The sequence below is a fragment of the Halictus rubicundus genome, chromosome 17, assembly GCF_050948215.1.
Source record: "Halictus rubicundus isolate RS-2024b chromosome 17, iyHalRubi1_principal, whole genome shotgun sequence".
NCBI lineage: Eukaryota > Metazoa > Arthropoda > Insecta > Hymenoptera > Halictidae > Halictus > Halictus rubicundus.
Window position 1 is genome coordinate 1,525,789 of NC_135165.1, and position 16,222 is coordinate 1,542,010.

A 16,222-nucleotide genomic window follows, 5' to 3' on the forward strand; every position below is an offset into this window, starting at 1 on the left:
TCTGCGATCGCAGATTTGCTCCGGGCGAGAACATCCTGCCTGAACATCCTTGCCCTAATCTTCGTCGCGTGGGCGGGAATCGTCTGTGCGCCTCGATTACCGGAGAGAGACAGAGAGAGAGAGAGAGAGAGAGAGAGAGAGAGAGAGAGAGAGAGAGAGAGAGAGAGAGACAGAGAGAGAGAAAGTTATCGCGTGCGCTACCCCTCTCGCCCCGTGTGTATATCACCTTTATTGGCCCCGTTGTATCTGCCCCGATCCTGATCTCGGCCCCGCGCGAACGTAAATAAGAGACCTGCCCCCTCTCTCTCTCTCTCTCCTGGGGAATTTATCGTCGCGGTTGTTTGTAATTTCCCATGGTAAAGTTTGAGCGTTCGGCCCCGGCATTGTTAGCGAACTCGACGGTGGGAAGTCGGTACTTTCGGATCGGCGCGGCCGGGACAAAAGGCGGACGTTTACGTTATTACGCGAGCCAAGGGTACAACACGGGTACGCCGCCGCTAATCGTCAGAAAAACACGGGACTGCCAGCGGGGACCAACCATGATCCGGGGGTTGTTTCGCTGGAGGGGTTTGCGAAAGTGATCGAAACTCGCATTCCAGTTCCGCGTTCCGGTCCGTGCAGTTGCGTGTCGCTCGGTGATTTATTGTTTCTTAGCGAGAGCCCGTGTTCGGCGGAGGGGCTGTGCGAGAGGGACGTTGTTTGTTGGCCAGTGTGTTTGGCAGGGCGTGGAACAGCATTGCAGGACCACGAGGTGAGAGAGAGAGAGAGAGAGACTTGTAATTTTACTCGACTTTTGCTCGAGTCGATGTAAATTGCGATTTTATATAGTGAAAGAGGTGTAATAATTTTGGAGGAGGTGGAAAACGCGTGTTAGTTTTGCCTGGTGTTTGTGCAAACACACCTTGAGAACGCGACAGAGTGGAGTTACGCATGATCGATCGTAGCTCGTGTGCTCGAATGACAGCTCGTGTGCTCGAATGACAGCTCGTGTGCTCGAATGACAGATCGTGTGCTCGAATGACAGATCGTGTGCTCGAATGACAGATCGTGTGCTCGAATGACAGCTTGTGTGCTCGAATGACAACTCGTGTGCTCGATCGTAGCTCGTCTGCTTGAATGACAAATCATGTGCTCGATCGTAACTTGTGTGCTCGATCGTAACTCGTGTGCTCGAATGACAACTTGCGTGCTAGATCGTAGCTCGTGTGCTCGATCGTAGCTCCGTGTGCTCGAATGACAATTCATGTGCTCGATTGTAACTCGTGTGCTCGAATGACAGCTCATGTGAGCTGTCATTACAGATCGTGTACTTGAATGACAGCTCGTGTACTTGAATGACAGGTCGTGTATTTGAATGACAGCTCGTGTATTTGAATGACAGGTCGTGTGCTTGAATGACAGGTCGTGTGCTCGATCGTAGCTCGTGTCCAGCTTGTGTGCTCGATCGTGCCTCATGTGCTCGATCGTAGCTCGTGTGCTCGATCGTGCCTCATGTGCTCGATCGCAGCTCGTGTGCTCGAATGACAGCTCGTGTGCTCGATCGTGCCTCATGTGCTCGATCGCAGCTCTTATGCTGGATCGTGAAAGGAGCGTTTCGGGAGCGTGTTCGGGTCGGCGTTATTGTTTCTGTTCGCGGTGAATTAGGCACGGTATTGGAAGGCGGCGGGCCGATTCGCGGTTGAATCGCGCGGTGCTTTAAAATCGTCAAAAGGATTCCATTTGCCTGCCGCGATGGCCGGGCGTCGGATTCAATATCTGCGTGGAGAGTCGAGGTGCGATTAAAATCCATTTTTTGTCTTTGAATTTTGTCTTTCCGCGGCAGGCTAGACAGCCGATGCAGGTCAGCAGCGACGGCAATAATCCACGTGCGCGCGCGCCATTGAGACTCTCGTGCATCGACTCGGTTGTGCACACAGAGAAATGGTTAGCATTTCGCGATGAGACCCCTCCCCCCGCGCGACAAATATGACCGGGTTTAAATGCATCGTGTAGGGACTCTGTCTGGGTGACATCGTTCCGCGTAATAGCTTTATCGTGTTGTTGCCAGCGCCTCGCTGCAGTCTGGCTTCCCGGCGCCAATGAAAGCGTTACATTTGCACGGAAATGTTGGTCCAATAGAGTACACCGGCCGGGGTAAGGCTGCGACAAAAGGAATATACACGATATTATTGATTCCACGCTCGATTTGCTCGCGCCAACACCGGTTCGATCGCGATCGATCCTAGCGCGCGTTGCGAAACGAAGTTTCCCGGATTCGAAGCAGTCATTTAACAATTATCGCGTTCTCCGTAGATTACTTTTTTCTCTGGCCAAATGTGTCCAGGTACATCGCATCAACCCGGTCTCCTCCCCTACTCTGTTCGCACAGTTGATACAGGGAACGGAGAAGGAAAGAGAATTTCCAGCGAGCGAAAAGCTAATCAAACTTTTTCGATCGTCTCGTCTCCAGACCAATCGACGAATCCGTTCCCGTGACGAATTCAGGACAAATTAAACCCGACGGAAACCCACCCCGTTTCGCCGACGCGTGTTCGCGAGAGACCGACCTGTGTTGTCCGAGAGATGACGTCCACCGGATATCAAAGAGAATTTTGAAATAAGGCGGACGTCTTCCGAGCGCGTGGATGAAACGCGTTTCTAGGCTATTCTCTAAGAGGATTCGAGGCTCCCAGGCTTTAGGCCCTTTTGATCCGCGTCCCGCTCTGGTAACGTCGTCGGTCAATTTCACTCTGCACACGAACGCATCCCAGACTACCCGAAAATCCTCTAGTGTTTCTCCCAGGATCGACGGGAACCGCTTCTCGACTAATTGCTTCGGTTGCGTCGGTCGTTGTGCTCGAAAGCTGTCGAACGCTCGGGGATTCTCTGCGGAAATTACCGCTCGGTAACTAACCTTTCGTAAAACAGGTTTCAATCTCGCGCGAACAAACGATTACATCGTTAGAAGAATTTCCCGACGATTTTAGACGCGCTTCGGTTGCTAGAATTTTCCAGAATTACTTTGTCCTCGGTTTCCCGACGATTTTAGACGCGCTTCGATTCGTAGAATTTTCCAGAATTATTTTGTCCTCGGTTTCCCGACGATTTTAGACGCGCTTCGGTTGCTAGAATTTTCCAGAATTATTTTGTCCTCGGTTTCCCAACGATTTTAGACGCGCTTAGATTCGTAGAATTTTCCAGAATTATTTTGTCCTCGGTTTCCCGACGATTTTAGATGCGCTTCGGTTGCTAGAATTTTCCAGAATTATTTTGTCCTCGGTTTCCCAACGATTTTAGACGCGCTTAGATTCGTAGAATTTTCCAGAATTATTTTGTCCTCGGTTTCCCAGTCGTTTCGATAGGAACAGGGGTGGTTACCCGTGAATTTTATTGTGCTCTTTCTCGAACAAGATTATTATTAGGTTGTCGCGCACGAAGCGTCCAGCAATACTAGTAGATTATTTTGGAAGATACAATTCAACACGTTGAGTGCCACCTCACCCATACGGTCACCCATACATGTGGGTGACGGAATTATTTGTGCAGGTTTTAAAGTGAATTTTTACGTTGTTATGTTCATTAACACTAGGTTTACGGAGCATTAAAAGTGAGTATTTTACATTACTTTATAAAAATAAGAGGAACGTGTCTATCCAAGTTTTCAGCCATTTTTTAAATAATATATATCTAAGGAAGTAAGTTTGTTGAGTAATTCCACATAGATGGATCTTCACAATCTCAATAATCGTAAATTAAAAATATCAGAAGCCGTCATTTTGACGGGTCCCGTAAACCTAGTGTTAAACTTGATTAGGATCTGTAACATGCAAGAAAGGTGGAGGATTACTCAGTATCGTACGTTAAATTTTTTCAATTTTTATTTCATTAACACTAGAACTACCGAGCCCTAAACGTGACTCAGACTTATCCCTTTATAACAACAGCAAGATTGAATTTGGTTTCATACGATTCTTATGGTAACGTGTGCTCCAATGAAGAGATGTATTAAAAAATTTCTCGTGGAAACGTTTTCATAGTGTCACTAATCGTGAAAGAAAAAATCCTCCTCCAGTCATTTTGACTGGTTCGGTAGTTCTAGTATTAAACAACTTACTTTGATTTTATGGAATTTCTAGGGGGTTCCTAGTTGGGCGTTCAAATTGTTAACCCGAGTTAAATAATTTAGCGGCGAAAGTTCGGTGGACGAGGACGAAAAGAGTCGACCTTTCGACGGATGCGAAATTTCTCGATCCGCGTGCGACAGGTCGTCGTGTGCAGAAAAATGTGAAACCGTGATTCCCGTCGGGTATTCAACATTCATTTCGGCGATCGTGATTGCGGGACGCGAGAGGACGATCTCAAACAAACAAAAAAAAAAAAAGAGAGATAGAGAAAGAGAGAGACAGGAAAAAAACGAGCAAATTGACAAATCGTATGGGGAAACGATATATCGGGAGTGTCCGGTTCGCGGGTGGGACTCCCCTCTCTCGCACGTGCGATGCTCTCGCGCGTCGAAACACAGTGATTTCGCACGTTTCGCGTGCTAGGCGAGCGAATTTCGAAATCGCAACAACGATGTTTGCGTTAACCGGCAAACGATGCGCGCCGGTTCCGAGGTACACACGTTTTGGCAGTCGCGTAGCATCCCGAATCGAATCGAATCGAATCGAATAGAGTCGATATATCCGCGCGACGGTACCACAGGACCGACTGTGCGCCGCGAAACAAAATTCCATTTGCCTGCTCGTTTTATGGATATTCCGCGGATCCGCTTTGATTAATCGAATCGACGACGCCGGTAATAGAAAATTTGGTGCGTAAACCGGCCGCGCGCGTTCCCGATACGAAACGAATAAACAAACCTGTGTGCCGGTCTCGTCGACCGTTTGATAATTTATTTGAACAACACGGCGCCGCGCGCGTATCGGTCGCATTAATAATCAGCCTGTTACACCCGCAAATTGGATTATTTGCGTGTAATTAGTCGACGTATCGATTCACCCCCAGTCACGGCGATTTCTGTTTAATCCGGTCGCGCTTATCTTTTCATCGGTATCGAATTAATTCGTTCGTTCGAGGAACTTTCACGGAGAAGTAACGTCGGACGTCGTCGTCGAGGATTCACTCGGACGTCGCACGGTTTACGAGGATCCGATCGGACGTTCGATTGCACCGTCGACGCGCGTGTCCGCTCGTAAAGGGACTTCCGGGACTTTCGAGTCTGACACGGCTGTAAAACGCGAGCGGAAATATACCGGCTGCCGGCGCGCACGTAATCAGAGACGATTTTCGACGATCGTCCCTTCGCAATCCATTTGCTCCGAGAAAAGGATCGGCTGCCGAGGATCCCGGAGGATCCTGTTAAAAACCTCGTTACGCCTCTCCCTGTTTCGCCTCCTTTAATTCCAATCTCTTATCCCGCTGTCGCTCGGTGTGTACTCTCTTCCGTTCACGAAGATGTCTTCCGTAAAATCGGTGATACACTTTCACGGTAGGACGCCGCGCGGCGGGATCACTATGGCAATTGATTATTCGGCGAGTGCCGTGCAACAGATCCTCTCCGGATTACGGACGAAATGCGACGACATTACGGATGCGTGTCATACTTTTATAAATACCCGGACGAGAAGATCAATCTTAATCCTTTCGCACGCGAGGATCGTTATTGGGAGACGTTCGTCCCGCGTGGAGCAAAGTCTCGGTTAATATTACCGCTTTGTAATCTTTCGTCTTAAGCGAGGAACATTGCCACATTTATTACCGCAAGATTATTAACGCGAACGTCCTGGGGATCGTCGAAATGAACTATACTACGGAGTAAGGTGCCAGCTGCATTATCCGGTAACATAAATAACAGTTTAGTAAGCTGGAGAAAATCGGGCTTAAATTTAGCAGGATGCTCTTTATAAAATAAAATATTAAAAACGTCGAGCTCACAGAAGAAAATTAACTATCGTCGTCGCGGAAGGGTTGAGGAATTATATCAAAAAGAGGGAGCCTAAGGAAACTCGAAATTTGAACACCCTAGACTCGAGCAGCCGTCAATGAACATCAATGCCGCCATATTGAAAGAGTATAGTCCCGAAGGGACTCCATGCCTGCTGCGTAGATCCGGTTACAGGTTGTCCGGAACGGTTTTCCGATCGAAATGAAAAGCATAGTGACAGAGTCGCGGCGAGCCTGACGAGATTTCGCGTTCGGATGATTTCGCAGCCGCGGTAGAGAGTTGTCGGCCACCATCTTTTTCTCCCTCGAATGCGTTTGGTTTTGCGGGTACGAGCCACTTCGACACGTCCTCGTGCCGGATGCAAAACCGTATCGACGGTCGTTTCGGGATCCTACTCGGCGAGCATTCTTCCGGAACTGGGTTAAGACCCGAATTAAATTTTCCCTCGCCCCTGCCTGCGCCTCCTGGCCCTTCCCGGCCCTGGTTGGTACGTCCCTGCACGGCTTGGCCGCCGCGAAATCCTATTCGGTTGCATCGGGGCCGAAGGCGAAACGAAATTTCCGAGCCACTGGCGTAGAAACAGCTCGACGTCGTTCGCCGATATATATATATATCTATATACGAAACTACGCTAAACCAATCGCCTCGGTAAACTTGACCCTGATCGGACGCGCTCAGATCCTGTCTCCCCGTAACCGGATTCTCGGCCATTTGTTCGCCAGCATCCACCAAACTCGCTTAGAAAAGTTCCACCGGTGTTTGCCATCCTGTTGTTCGACCAGGCTCTTCACTTTTGAGCGCCGGAATTTTCGAAACACGCTCGCCGGAATTTTAGGGAAAAGACGGAAACGGTCACCGGCCCGGAAACTCGGCCAAAATCCCTGTTGCGATCTAGGGAATAGATCCGGGTGCTCCTTGAAATCGTCAATTTTGCGAAACTCAGCCAAAATCCCTGTTGCGATTTAGGGAATAGATTTGGAGGCCCCTTGAAATCGTCAAGTTTGCGAAACTCAGCCAAAATCCCTGTTGCGATTTAGCGAATAGATCCGGGTGCCCCTTGAAATCGTCAATTTTGCGAAACTCAGCCAAAATCCCTGTTGTGATCTAGAGAATAGATCTGGGGGCCCTCGGAAATCATCAATTTTGCGAAACTCAACCAAAATCCCAGTTGCGATCTAGAGAATAGATCTGGGGGCCCTCGGAAATCATCAATTTTGCGAAACTCAACCAAAATCCCAGTTGCGATCTAGAGAATAGATCTGGGGGCCCTCGGAAATCATCAATATTGCGAAACTCAGCCAAAATCCCTGTTGCGATCTAGAGAATAGATCCGGGTGTCCCTTGAAATCGTCAATTTTGCGAAAATCAACCAAAATCCCTGTTGCGATCTAGCGAATAGATCCGGGATTTTTCATTTCACTCGCTTGACATTCATCATCGTTCCACCATTAAATTACAGATTGTCACAAGACTGCTGCAAACATCGTCGTTAAACATATAGATAATGTGCAACATTGATTTACCGTCGTAATACGATACCTTATTATTTATTAGGGCATCGGTTTACAGTGATTTACGCTTAAAAACAACGATTTTTCACGTCCAGCGAACGTTGATTTACCCGTTGTTGTTCAAAACTCGGCAAATTCTGATAAATGAAGATATTCCTCGTATTTGTTTAGTCGGAAATATAAAGTCAACAACGCGAAATTGTAAAGTTCGTTACACCGTCGAGAGTGGAGAGTAATTTATATTCACAAAATTTATCGCTGGATCTGCTTATTGCAATACTGATTAGTGCGCCTCTGTGACGTGCACACTATGGACACCGCTGTCGGTCGGGTTGCCGCATTTCAGGCGAATTTTAAATTACCGATAACTGAAAGACGGAGCCGAAATCGCAAATTTTTTATTCTTCGTTATCGCCTCGTATTGCCACGGGGAACCGTCCCCTAAATTTTCTGCCACCTGTGGTCGACACCCCCGTATATTTTTAACTTCGAAGATGCGAGATGTTGTTTGCGGAAAACTGTAAGTGTCAGGAGAGGGTTAAGAGAATCTGAAAAGATAGTTGGTGGCTGATTCGCGGACGATTTCTCAAGGTTGCCGTTCTGTTTTCGGTTTGCGCAGGCGACATAATCAGCGGTAGGAATTGATGATCCGCCAGGGGCCACGCAGCCGTCGAGCCTGACCCGATCGAAGGGTCCGATTGCCGGAAACGGACGAGCAGAACCAAAAATGTGACGCGCGGCGCGGCGGACACGCGACACTCTCTCCCTCTCACTTTCTCTCTCTCTCGCCGGGGCCCCCGCACGAACAGAACAGGAACAGAACAGAGAGAGTGAGAGAGACTGGACTCGACAATTGAAAGCGCGACGCCGGGATTCACCGTGAGTATTGTCTGCGAAAATGATTTCCTGTCGGCGAGAAGACTCCGCCAGAATGAAAAGAAAGTGTCCGACAGTGGATAGGGACTCGCGAACGCATATTGAAATGCAGTCGGCGTCGCGTCGCGTCCCTGGATTCCCTGTAATTACGCAAATGGTGACAGAGAAGTCTGAACGCGTCTTCAGAAAACAGACTCCTCCTCCTTTCGCCGCAAATTTGTTTGAACGTTCATTAAGAGTGGCGAATTCTCTCCTCTTTTTCAAACGGTTTTCGCGCGCTTTTCGGTGACACTTTCCTCGGCTCACTCCGCCTCGCGAACGGCATTTATTTGTTTGTTATACGCGGGAAATAATTGCTCCGTTTAAAGGGGTATTATTCGGGGCGATTGATCTTGGAACGTTCGATAATCACTCAATCTTCCGGCAGCCTCGTTCTCATTCGACACGCGAGAAGTTCATTCGCTTCGTTGCTTCGTTACTCTCCTCATAAATATGCAAAACCGATCGTCCGGTTAATCGGCGGCATTAGCGGCCGTGATTAACCACACGCTGTTTCTTTTTCAACCGTGCTTTTTCGTCCTGCTTGTGCTTTTACTCTGCGCAGATTACCCTGCCTCGACTTTTTTATCCCATCAATTTGTTACGGGCCGCGTACCCTCGAACCATTCTACAACGGGAAGGAATCAGAAATGGACACAAAATGAATTCGTTGAAATGCACAGTAACGTTCGCATAGTTCGCATAGTTCGCATAATAATTCAGTGATACGGTCCAGGAGCGCACCGTGTATATCATTATCGATGCCGCCATGTTTCTCGAACCATTTTACAACGAGGAGGAATCAAAAATGGACACAAAATTAATTCGTTGAAATGCACAGTAACGTTCGCATAGTTCGCATAATAATTCAGTGATACGGTCCAGGAGCGCACCGTGTATATCATTATCGATGCCGCCATGTTTCTCGAACCATTTTACGCCGAGGAGGAATCAAAAATGGACACAAAATTAATTCGTTGAAATGCACAGTAACGTTCGCATAGTTCGCATAATAATTCAGTGATACGGTCCAGGAGCGCACCGTGTATATCATTACCGATGCCGCCATGTTTCTCGAACCATTTTACGCCGAGGAGGAATCAAAAATGGACACAAAATTAATTCGTTGAAATGCACAGTAACGTTCGCATAGTTCGCATAATAATTCAGTGATACGGGCCAGGAGCGCACCGTGTATATCATTATCGATGCCGCCATGTTTCTCGAACCATTTTACAACGAGGAGGAATCAAAAATGGACACAAAATTAATTCGTTGAAATGCACAGTAACGTTCGCATAGTTCGCATTATAATTCAGTGATACGGGCCAGGAGCGCACCGTGTATATCATTATCGATGCCGCCATGTTTTCCCTGTCCACCGGAAAAATCCTATTTTTCCCGTCGCGCCAAAAAGACCGCGATCCATCGATCCCGCAACGTTTTCGAGCGATTCCGGCCCGGTGGAAACAGCCCGGCGACCAATCAGGCATAAATTATTCCGAAACGACCGGGGCAATTGAAATATTCAGGACAATTCGAGCCGGATCCTCGTCGCTGTTCGATTTTTTTGTTAGCCTGTCCCCGACCACCGGAATTCGATGTTCACGGATTTTTTTTTTTTTAACCGAATGATTAATCGTCGTGAGCTATTTCTCATTCAGTTCAATGTTTCGAGGCACGGCGGACCAGAATTCCGATATTTCATTTAAAAAATTTGAAAATGTTTTCGTATTACGAGAAAAAATGTTGTATTTGGCTGCTGCTTGTCGCAGTCGATGAATTTTTATTTTGCCCGAGCGGAATTTGAAAAATTTAACAGTCCGAATATACGATCATTCTCAATCCGGTAGAATCGATAAAGAAGGATCTCTATCTCTTGCAAACGGCGCGGAAAGTATAATGTTATCGCGTCCACGATCGAGGAGAGACCTAACTTCGAATTTAATGACATGAAAATTTTGCGGATTAATTCCGGCTATTTTATGGAAATGGCCCGACTGCGGGTGAAACGAGGGTGAAAAAAGGAAAGAGGAATCGTTGCGGCGGCCGGTTGAAAAATTCCCGTGATGCTTGACCGCGCGTACGGTCATTAATCGGCCCGGTAATTGGAGGTTTAATTCGTCAGTTTGAGCGTGGATAATGGACCGCTGCATATTCGATGATTTAAATCACGGCAAGCGCTCGTCACGGTAACCCGTTTACACGGGCCATTGTGCGACCAATCGTCCATATCCAAGCCGACGCGTTTCCTCTCCCCCGTTTCCGGTGACAGAAGTATCCACTTCCGGTATCGCGAGAACATCATCGACACTTTTCGTAACGATCATCGGACACGATCGACTCGTTTCAAAGCGCGGAGAATGCCCCCCTTCAATCGCGAAGCACGGCAATTTCGAGGTTGCCGAAAAAAGAAAAATGGCGAGCGGGCTACATTCGGCCGAATCGTATTTTTTTGTTCAGAGATCAGATTTCTCTGGATCCTCCGCCCCGAGCGTGATGGAAAACCGCGCCGCGCGATCCAGTTACCGCGGAGGGCGCGTTTTCCCTCGGAAAATTTCGGGACAGTCGAAACCGTGACCCGGTTTGTCGAGCGGCGTGGGAGGGTCGGAGATGGCTGATGTAACGGCGAAACGTACGAATGCTCTCGGCCTCTCATGTTCGAGTCAATTAAGCTCCATCGATTGCCACGGCGACAAAGACAAACCCGGGCCCGCCCGAACGCCGCTGTTCCCCCTCCCCCCGCGTGGCCGACGCTCATTTTCGCTTTATTAGAGAATCGATCGGCGAATTAAGCTGTATCGTTCCTCCCGGCGACTGTGCTCCCTTTTCCGAAACTACGCCGGGAAACCGATCCAACACCGTTCGCAAATAACCACGACACGTAACAACCGTCTTCGGTTGGCGAGTCTTGCCGTCGGACAGTTCGAGACGCGGCTCGATTAATCACGCGACCGACGAAACAATGGTCGAACTCGCGAAACGGCTTATCCACCGCCGCGAGAAATGGAATGGGAAATTAATTAGTCTCGGGCCAGGTTGGATAGCTGTCACCGCGCTGATCGTACCCGAAGCTAATTTTCTCGATGGTTACAACCCTCCTGGGAGTAGCTGATTTTGGGATTTTTTTCGGGGATAATTGCTGGAGGAAAAATTCTCAATTTTGCGGGAGCTAGAGAGGAAGCTACGAGCTTTCTAACTGAATTTTTTGAAAGTCGATACCTCGTATAATGGCGGAGTTATTGGATAAATTGTTTAATGTATTTTTTGGGGGATGCCCCGATATACTCGGGTTTCCAAAGTAGCTTTGGGAATTTTTTCGCGAGTAATTGCTCAACGAAAAATTCCGAGTTTTACAGGGATTGTAAAGGAAGCTTTGAGCTTTCTAACACTATTTTTGGAAACTTGATACCTCGTCTAATGGCGGAGTTATTCGATAAATTGTTTAATGTATTTTTTGGGGGATGCTCCGATGTTCTCGGGTTTCCAAAGTAGCTTTGGGAATTTTTTCGCGAGTAATTGCTGAACGAAAAATTCCGAGTTTTACAGGGGTTGTAGAGGAAGCTTTGAGCTTTCTAACACTATTTTCGGAAACTTGATACCTCGTAAAATGGCGGAGTTATATTCGGTAATTTTTAATCAATTCTCCGGGGGGTGTGCGATATCCTCGGATCCCGTAAAGTAGTTAAATCAAGGAGCTTTATTCGCAGACGATTATTAAATAAAACTGCTGATTTTTTAAAAGGTTTCAAAGGCAACATCGAGCTCTGGGTATCGCAGTCTTCAGTTTTAGCCGGCATTAATTATATCGGCGTTGGTTCGAAAACAGAGTTGATTTATTTACACGTAGCTCACTTGTTTGCCTGCTAATTAATTGGGTTTTCCTTCGCTTATCGCGGTCGCCGTTGTTGCCTGTTCATTTCCGTCTTTGCTTTCCAACATCGGCATTTTACTATTTTTTCGCCGTCCGGCAAATACAACGCGACTATTTGTTTATTATTATCTTTTCGGGATTTTCCCGTGTTTCTGCGTACGTTCGATTTTGCACGGTTTTTATTTTTATTCCGACAACATGGTATTTAATTTCTCTCGTGTCTATTCTGTGCGGTTTTTATTCTCCGAGCACCGGTTTACAGTGAATGTGGCGCCAGTATTTTTATGGTGATACGTTTCGGTTTTCTGGCTCTGAAGAGTTAAATCGATTCCACGCTTTTTATTTACAAACAGCACCGTATCGAATTCTCCCTCGAGGCTAAGCGTATTATCATCTTAACGCGCACACATAAATCTTGGGACATTTATCAGTCGCGGGGATGTGTCGTCTACGGGAATATCACCCTTCCAAATACGAGCCGTAGCAACTCCCGACTCAAACTACCATCCAATAAAAATTCAAGATGGCGGAGCTTGAAGCATCGCCGTTGCCAAATTCCAGCTACCACCCCTCCCAAATTTAAATTATTATTCCTTTCAAGTTTAAGCTACCACCCCTTCTAAATTCGAGTTATCATTCCTTTAAAATTTAAGTTACCACCCCTTTCAAATTCGAGTTGTCACTCCTTCTAAATTTAAGCTACCACCCCTCCTAAATTCGAGTTGTCACTCCTTCCAAATTTAAGCTACCACCCCTCCTATATTCAAGCTATCACCCCTTCCAAATTGAAATTATCACTCCTTGTAAATTTAAGCTACCACCCCTCCTAAATTCGAGTTGTCATTCCTTCCAAATTTAAGCTACCACCCCTCCTAAATTCGAGTTGTCACTCCTTCCAAATTTAAGCTACCACCCCTCCTATATTCAAGCTATCACTCCTTCCAAATTTAAGTTACCACCCCTCCTAAATTCGAGCTATCACCCCTTCCAAATTTAAGTTACTACTCCCCCAAAATTCGAGCTATCACCCCTTCCAAATTTAAGCTACCACTCCCCCAAAATTCGAGCTACCACCCCTTCCAAATTTAAGCTACCACCCCTTCCAAATTGAAGCCACCACCCCTTCCAAATTGAAGCCACCACCCCTTCCAAATTCGAGTTACCTAAATCGCCAGAAGGAGAGATGAAAGTTCGGAGGCACCATAATTTCCAAACAGAAGCTATCGCTCCGAAATTGAACTCACAGGCGAGAAAGAGAGCCCGAACCAAAAAGCATGAAGCCATCAGCATTGCTGAATTCGAGGTACCATCAAACCATTTCGATCTAACCGTGGGAATTCGGTGTCACGAGACTGGACATAGTGGTGACCGGAACAGATAAAGTGTGCTAAATGAAATTCGTACCTAGGACCATAACTGTTTTATTCGGTTCGGCCATGATTCCGACATGTCCCTAGTGCGTTCGGGTTTGAGGGGAGTGTCGTTCGCACGCTCGTCCATAATTTCACTCGCGCCGGAGGACCGTTTTCGAGAAACGCTGACGTTCGGAGTTCCAGTGAAAAGCGATGGAGTACCGGTCGAGGCGGGTCAACGCATTTACGTTTTTCCCTTCTCCGTCTCATCCGTCTTCGTTTCGTCTTTGTCCGTTCGGCGAGGTAAGGGTTGCAAGGGGTGCGAGAGAGGCGCGATATAGAGGAGAGGAGAGGAGAGAGGGGGTCGAGTTTCTCGTGTTCTCGCGTGCTCGCCCGGAGGAGTACGCGCGCACCCTCGAAGCCTTGTCCCATTTTTCTCCCCCCCCCCGAACAACCCGCTTTCTAATTCTCCGGCGATACGCTGACTTTCGAGTTTTTGACTGTGGAAGACCACCCTTCCATTCGACTCGCTCTCTCTCTCTCCCTCCCTGCACTTTCGGTGAATGCTGCTTATCCGATTTAATATTCTTCCCCGGCCGGTATTAAAGGGGATGGAACGCGGGACGGGACACCACCCCCGAGAAAGGGTAAATTGAACTTCTTTAAGGAAATATGTGTACACGGAGTATTTCGGTCGTGGGTCCGATATTTCAGCAATGGGACGAGAAATTATCGCGTCGAGGGAATACTCATTTTCCACGGTCCTATCGGTTTTTATATTAAGAGAAAACATCGTGTTTCAGGGAAGCGGGGATGAGAAGGCCTTCATTTCCCTCGTTGCAAAAAATATTCTGTCGGTGTTTCACCTCGTTCCGAAATATTTTATGATTCATAAATCCGGAACAACGCGCAGTTTACCCGGCAATGAGTTTTATATCCAAAGATGGTAACGACGATACGCAAACCACACATTAATTTCTTATCGATCTTCTTTAACGCCTAGAATCAATTCGAGAGAGGTTCGTTAACCGTTTTCTGCTTTTTTACATTTGATCTACTCATCTTTATGCAACAGCGATGGGTACGTTAATTCGGAATCGATATCCCACAAATAATTTTCCGATTTCGAATCAATTACCATGTAATTTGAATGGTAATCGCGCTTTCAACACGTTACAGCACGTTATGCAGCGTCGATATCTCTTCTATTCAAAGTCCGAATGCGATGCAATGCAAAAGCACGAGAAACTATTCAAATCATTATGTATGCGGTAATCGAATCCTCAGTTTTCATATCTCGCATTTTACTTTCAAACATAGTCCATTCCGACGTCGATCATCCGGTGTTCTTTTTATTTCGATGAAAAGAATTTATCGCTACGCGGTGACGCGTCCGGAATATTATTCAGATTCAATTTAGCAAAAAATTGTTGGCAAATTGTTGAAACAGCCCCCGACAGCTGTGTGCGCGGCGCGCACAGATTCCCCTCGGTTCGCCTAACCGCCCCGACGTTCACCGTTCCATGTAATCGACGGTGCACGTTGTATCGATCCTCTTATAAATAAAAAGCTCCGGTAGAACGGGTCTTTGGCGGGCTGTGCGCGCGTTGTTTACGGGCTCCTTCGCGTAGAAACACGCTCGCGCGCGCGCGAGCCCGCTCGGTGCCTCGGCAAACGATGCTCTCTTTCATCTAGGAACTCTCTCTCGCGGCGGCGGCGGCGGCGGCTGCTGAAAAATTCAGTTCACAATCCCGGACACTTCAAAAACGGCGCCGCCTCTGCACACGGCGACTGTCATCGCTGAAAAATGATACGAGCCTGCGCGAAGAGAGGAGGGGAATCATCGGGAGAGAATACGCGCTTTTGGAATCCAAGCGACCACTTTGCGCGCGTACCGACGCCTTTGTCGCTTTGCCGTGTTTGCTATGCCGTTCAAAAACGCGTTGCCCGGGTTAAAAACCAGAAGTATCCTCGAAATCGGCACTTTCCTTTTTCGCGAAAGATCTCGCGACGGGCGGTTTCGCTTTGACATTTTGCCCGTTGTTTCGCGCCACCGCGGCTTTGTGAAGATGCCGTTTGTGGATTCGGAGTCGTTTGGACGCTCTACTGAGAGAGTCTTAACCCTCGGCACTCGAATGGCGCCACTGAACGTTGCTGTATCATTACTCAAAATATTTTTTACAATATTAGATTTATTTGTACTTGAGGAATTACGAATCGTTTTAGTATTGTACGAGCGAATTGCACCCTTTTCGTATGTGCAATATGAAAATTGGTGATTCGTCAGAGACTTTGTTTTTAGGATCTTAGGTGATCTAGAAAGACGACGGGTGGATGCTAACGATAGCATTGCTGTATCATTACTCAAAATATTTTTTACAATATTAGATTTATTTGTACTTGAGGAATTACGAAACGTTTTAGTATTGTACGAGCGAATTGCACCCTCTTCGTATGTGCAATATGAAAATTAGTGATTCGTTAGAGACTTTGTTTTTAGGATCTTAGGTGATCTAGAAAGACGACGGGTGGATGCTAACGATAGAAGTGTGTCAGGTTTTGTAGAGAGAATGTAACTCTCACGTAGAGAGCATGTCTGACCATGGCTAGGTGTTTCTACTTACAGTGTACTCAGGCACCTTAC

The 16,222-nt window shown here is 47.2% G+C and overlaps 1 protein-coding gene across 1 annotated transcript in view; it reads left to right on the top strand.

Moving 5' to 3' along the window:
• The first annotated feature begins 8,220 nt into the window (after positions 1–8,220).
• Oct-tyrr (Octopamine-Tyramine receptor) overlaps positions 8,221–16,222 on the top strand; it is a 45,487-nt gene continuing 37,485 nt past the window's right edge. The window contains exon 1 of the mRNA XM_076802862.1: positions 8,221–8,316. The gene's annotated coding sequence lies outside the window, so the exon portion shown is untranslated. The remainder of the gene's footprint in view (positions 8,317–16,222) is intronic.